The following is a 6,000-nucleotide window of genomic DNA, read 5'->3' on the forward strand; positions in this document are numbered from 1 at the left end:
GAAGGTCACCTCCTAAGTTCCTGTTAGGAAAAAATCCTATTCAAGCATTGATCCCGTCCAGTTTTTAAGAGGATTGCTGATCAAGGTGGTTATGGCAGCAGAGCAGCGGTGGCTAATGACATCTTCCCACTCAGGCTGCTTGTTTCATAAACCAGAAGAATTTGGGACTCTGAGTTTTATGGGGCTTCTTGGCTTCTCTAGAGCAGAAACAGGCATGGTAAATGTGTCTGTGGCAGTGGCAGTGGATATGAACTCCAATTTCTCACACCCATTACACTGAGGCAAGCAGATAAATGTCACTTGGCTGAGGTGAGTTTCCTCAGATAGAGAGTGTAACCTCCTCAGCATACATGTTTGTGCCCGCTCTCAGGACACATACATAAATGTGCACATGCAGCCCTTTTTTATTCATTCATTTGCACACCTAAAGTGAAACGACACAAATAGTGAAGCTACCGCAGGCTTGTGCTGGTAGGAATGACAACTGCATTTCACCACACATATTATCCCTGTTTCACAAGCAAGGATTCAAAGGGCTCTGCTTCTTATCCAGATTATATTAAAACCACTTATGGTGGAACATACTTCTTGCACTAAGGGATTTTCTAGTGGCTAGGGTTTTTTTGGGCCTGAGCTGCTGTTTGTGCATGGCAGTGCTCTGTTAATGGAGTTTTTCTATAGGAAAAAGATAAGTCCTTGTGTAAACAATGCCCTATATTTGGCTTCATGGTTTGGGTAAAGATGGCAGAGGTGACTTTTTTTTCTCCTGTTCAGTGAGTAATGCAGAAAGTCCCTGCCCCCCCCGCCCATTATGCATTAATTCTGGTTTGAGAACTATTTTTCCTACCTTCACAGGAACAATCTGATGGCCCCTTTCAGTCCCTTAGGCTGTTGGCCTCATTAAAAAAAAAACATACATAATTTGCCTTGATTTCATTTCACTTACCCTTTCACTGCCTAGCCTGGGCCTCATGCTAACAGAGGCTCAATCATCCTGCCTCCCCAGGCGTGCTGAGCCCCGTGCGCCCGGGCTGAGGGGTGCGGGCGTACCAGCCGCTCAGGCAGGGTTGTGTTCTACCTGGCAGGTGATGAATGGAGGGCTTGGTTTCTTGTCGCTGCTGGTCTGTTCACCGCTCGCAATGTGATTGTAAGAGACAGAAAATGATTGAAGGGAAAAATGAGAAAGCTAATGAACTTGAAAACGTATCTAAGAAGAGAATCAAAGTGGGGCTGGAAGGGAATGGGTTTGCTGTCACTTAATAAACATGGGCCTCCTGCTGGCAACATGTCCTCCTTGATTGGAAGGTTGAGTTTTTAGAGCAGAACAAGAAATGGAAAAATGCTCCAACAAAATGACCCTTTAGGACTAGGGCAGCCAGAAGAGTCAGAGTGATCTTCCCAAGAGGATTTTAAGAAGGTTATAACAACCAAAAGGGCAGCTTTTAATCTGGCAGAGGACTTGACCCACTCATATGAACTGTGTAGAGCTAAACCAGCTGAAGTTTTGGCTCAACTGTGTGTGGGTCATCCCTCCTCACTCCTCTCCCCCTTTCTCTGTTGTTACAAGAAAATTCCTTGAGAATAACCTGGCACTCAGGGCACTTTTCTTAAGCTACTTCTGTTGAAGGAGACTGGTCTTTTTCTTCCCTTAACTGTCTAAAGGACAGTGAAAGATGTAGAAGTATTGGCTGACATGCTGGTTTTAAAAAATCACAAGCTGAGTGTCCCCCACACACCAGCTCTCACTAGTGTGACAGTGATGGCTTTACTAGGTTTGCTTTTCACTTACACTGGTGTCAGAAGGAGGAGACTGGGGCCACATGTTTTAGAAAGGGTTAAACTCTGTTTAAAAACCTGTGCATATAGCCCTAAGCTCCCCCTGCATCACAACCTGCTCTGTATGGGAAAAGAGAGGGCCTCAGGGGGATGATTACAGCTTTGTGACTCTTTGCTCAGCATCAGTGTGGCTAACAGCAGCCTAGAGGCTGGTTCTAGCTTGCACTGGCGGGCTGTTATTCCTCTGATGTATCTCTGTCTGAAACTGCTGTGCCCTTCCCCTTTGGGTGTGTGCTTTTCCAGCACTATGTCCATGGCGGGGTCCCACTTTTCATCTTTCTCTAATTGCCTTGCTCCACTAATGAGACACCAAGCCATGGATGCACTGAGTCAACTGGATCTCCTGCCTTCTCACTCTTTGTACTATAGGGTGTTCCAGAGTGCATCACATGCACCCTGGACACTCAATACCCTTTTGAGGTGTGATGGGATAATGGGTCACATTTTTCCCCACTGCACTACTGTTATGGCTGTGCAGTGAGAGAGGTGCCAAAACTCATGTTGCAGTAGCCAGTCAGGTTTACACTTGCAAAAATGACAGGTTCTATCATTCCTAAAGACTTAGGCCATAAAATAATCCTCAGCTGCTGGGCAGAGGGAAATTATTTGACCTTAAGTTATATTACTGTGCAATCAGGTACCTTATGGGAGCTCTGTCTCCTCCTGGAAATGGCCAGAGTTGGAATTTCAGTTGATTTTAGGGTTAGGTCCTGAAAGGAGAGATGACTTTGTGAGCAAGGCACAGGATTGTCCATGAGATTTTTCAGATCTGGATTTACTTCCTGGCTCCATCACTGTCTTCTGTAAGCTTAGGCAAATCCTTTAATTACACTGACATATTTTCCTACTTGGAAAATGGAGATACAAATGATTCCTTTGTCTCTTTTTGGAGTGTAGCCTCCGAGGGGCAAGGACTGCCTCTCACAATATGTCTGCATAGCAGCTTTCGCAGTGTGGGGGGTTGATAACAGCTGAGGACTGTAGATCCAACTTCTTAATGTTAAAAACCCACAGCACAGGAGGGAGGGAGCAGTATCTAGAAATGAATTTGCCTATATGACGATGCAAGATTAGAAAATGGGGTTCAACCTCATCTGTGTTTCAAAGAGCCAAGGAAATGTCTGTGCACCCAGTCTGACACTTCTAAAGAAATAATAGTGCTATATTCTGCAGGCATTATTGTAAGTATCTGGTGAATGGATGCAGGGGGATGAAAAACACCTGCTGTCCAAAAATATAAACAAGGGTATCTTAAAAGCAACTGATGCTCTGCTTGGGAGGGAAACATGCTTTGGATATTGCACTGCAGCAGATAAATAATAATAGGGATTTAACCTGCCATCAGGCTTTCTAGTGATGAATGAAATACCGGCAGACTGAGCACTTACAATATGCTGGGCTGAAAAATGTAGATAAGAAGGAAAAATATGAGGTGCGCAGGCAGGCAGGGGCAGAGGAGGGGGAGAAAGCTGGTGACTTGATTCCTGTATAGGATCAGAAGTTCAGGACAGTCCTCCTACCACACCCCGGAGTCCCTTAGAGCCAGATCTGCATTGGACTTAGGGTCACATGGAACTATGATGTTCATGACCAGAACTGCAGCTATGCTCGAAGGTACGGGTTTACCTTGTTAAACCCCATACAGACTGCAGAGGAGAATATTGCATGTTAGCTATACTGAGACGGTTTGGGCTAATAGATAAAGCAGTAGACTAGAATTCATGCAGCTGGTTTCTATTTCTTTCTTTGCTGCTGGCCTTCTGCATACCCTGGGCAAGCTGCTTCCACTCTAGGTACCTCTGCTTTTCCTGTCTAAAATGGCGTAAAAATATTTACTCCCTCCCTTTATAAAGTGCTTTTGAGACCTATCTATTTATCTACTATTTTTATTATTAATAGCAAAATGCCAAATTTATTGTCCCAGCTCCCCTTGACATTTTTGGGAACCTTCTGAAAGCAGTAGATTTACTCTGCCTTTACCTTGGTGTCTTTGAGGGTGAGTTATGGCCTGATCAGGGATAGGTTTATCTAGGTTATGCTAAAACATACATGCGTAATCTAACAGAGGCTGAGGCATGGGTGTAAGGTAAGCAAGAATGTTGGGATAGTCTCAACCTGGTGTGAGCCTCCTAGTCTCCAGGCAATTATAAATGAGCAAAGGGAAATAAAAGGCTGAAAACCATATAGTCCCTGAACCATGAGTTTCAGAAACACAATGGAAATATTAGTGAGGTAGCCCTCAGAATTTTAGGAAAACTGTATCAATGATATTTTCTAGGATTTCACTAAGAACGTAAAAAACCACATTTAAACATGGTAAAATATTTTAAATTATGCAATACAAATAAGCAAAGGTATTTTCCTAAAGCGGATTCTTTTTTGCAAAAAACAAAAATAACTTTTGTTGTTGTTGTTGTTGGAAAAATAAGGTTGTTTGACCTGATAAAAATTGTTCAATTTTTTTACACTAAAATTAAGTGAGGGAATGCGCTAGGGTAACTCAGACAGTAGCAATGGTCCTACTTCCAGGCATAAGTGGCTGGCTCTAAAGAAAGAAGGATCAGAAAAAAATGACCGGAAGTGTATTTGCTCTGCAAACCGGCTTCTCGGGGACTCTCAGGGATTTCTACAGTGTATCTACAGCTCTTTCTTTCAAGTAATACCAAATGTTCCTTTGGCTGTACATGGAAGAGGCAGAACCTCTAATTTGCTAGAAGCTCACTTTTAACAACACCAAGATTTTGTTTTAAACCTGGAGCATCTATTTGCCACTCTGTTGCAAATGGGAAGACCTTGCCATTTGCTGTCTGCCAGCGGCAGTGGAGCTGGAGACACCAGACTAGAATATCCTGCAAGATGATTAATTACCAGTTGGAGGGTACATGGAAAGCGCCTAGTGCTGAGGATCCCTCCAGCTCGGTGCTCCCTGTCTGCAAATGTTAAAGCAATTGTGCAATGTATTTAGCCTGGGCATTTAGTCACATCAAACATCCCAGCTAGATTCCTCTGGGCGCTGAGTGTCCTTCTCTAGTCTGGAATTGCATAGATGGTCAGTCACTTGAACAATGACAGGGCAATTCAGGCAATGCTGTTTTGCATTGCATTGTCTCAGCTAAGCGCTGGGCAGCTTGTACAGAAGGTCAAAGGATGTTGGCCCATGGCTGTTCTTATTAGCAAATGCAATGGTCTTGGATCAATTGCTACCTCTCCCATGGAAAGTTGTGGTCAATCTGTTTTGCTTTCATTGCCCCACTCTTGTTTTGATTATCTTGTGACCCATAAAGGGAGATTCCCAGAAAGATGCTTCTTTTTGTGTCTATATTGCCGCTGTAGCCGACAGCTTTTACCAATGAGGGTTTGATGCAAATCAAATGGACTTCTCATCTTTCCACAATGGTATTTACATTTTACTACCCATTAAATGGATGCAAAAACGTTGTAATTTCTTTCTACCTCTCCCCCCACCCCCTGTCACCCTCCCCTCTGCCAAAAAAATAAAAATAAAAATGATGATGCTTTGTAAAATGTGGCCATAGAAGACTTTTAGACTGAGAAACTTATCAGCTTTTGGGATGGAAAACTCGTAATTTATATTAAAAATATATCACTTTTAATTAGGCAGTCAGTTTCAGTTTTACTCATTACTATTTAGTTGCTCTTCTGTGCCAAGTAATACAGTGGTGAGCTGACTGGAATCTATTCATGGCATGTCATACTGGATAAGGGGGAAAAATCAGCACATGGCTTAAGAGGCCCCTGTTTTTCTATGCTGGAGTTAAGGAAAGTAGGAAAAAGAAAGGGAAGGAGGGAGAAAGAGGACATGTTGGTAACAGATCAGAGGTGGATTAGTAATTATATTGGGGGGTGGGGCTCAAAATTACATGCAAGAAAGCTGCTGACCAACAGTTGGGAGAAGTGAGGGACTGCTGAGGTGTGCCAGAACATAAAAAGGCCTTAACCAACCTGTTCTTTTCCTGTCTGGGGAGAACAGTTAGCTGCCCTGTTATGAATGGTGAGTGCATGGTTGAAATATGGGGCTACAAACCACAACCTTGTAAGTCAAGGACTCCCACAGTATGAAGGTATTGTGATCAGTCCCCTTTCTGAACAAGGAATGTACCTCCATGATACTGCATTTACAAAGCACTGTGGCTAAGTACAGAC

The sequence above is a fragment of the Alligator mississippiensis genome, chromosome 8 (assembly GCF_030867095.1).
Source record: "Alligator mississippiensis isolate rAllMis1 chromosome 8, rAllMis1, whole genome shotgun sequence".
Classification (NCBI taxonomy): Eukaryota; Metazoa; Chordata; order Crocodylia; family Alligatoridae; genus Alligator; species Alligator mississippiensis.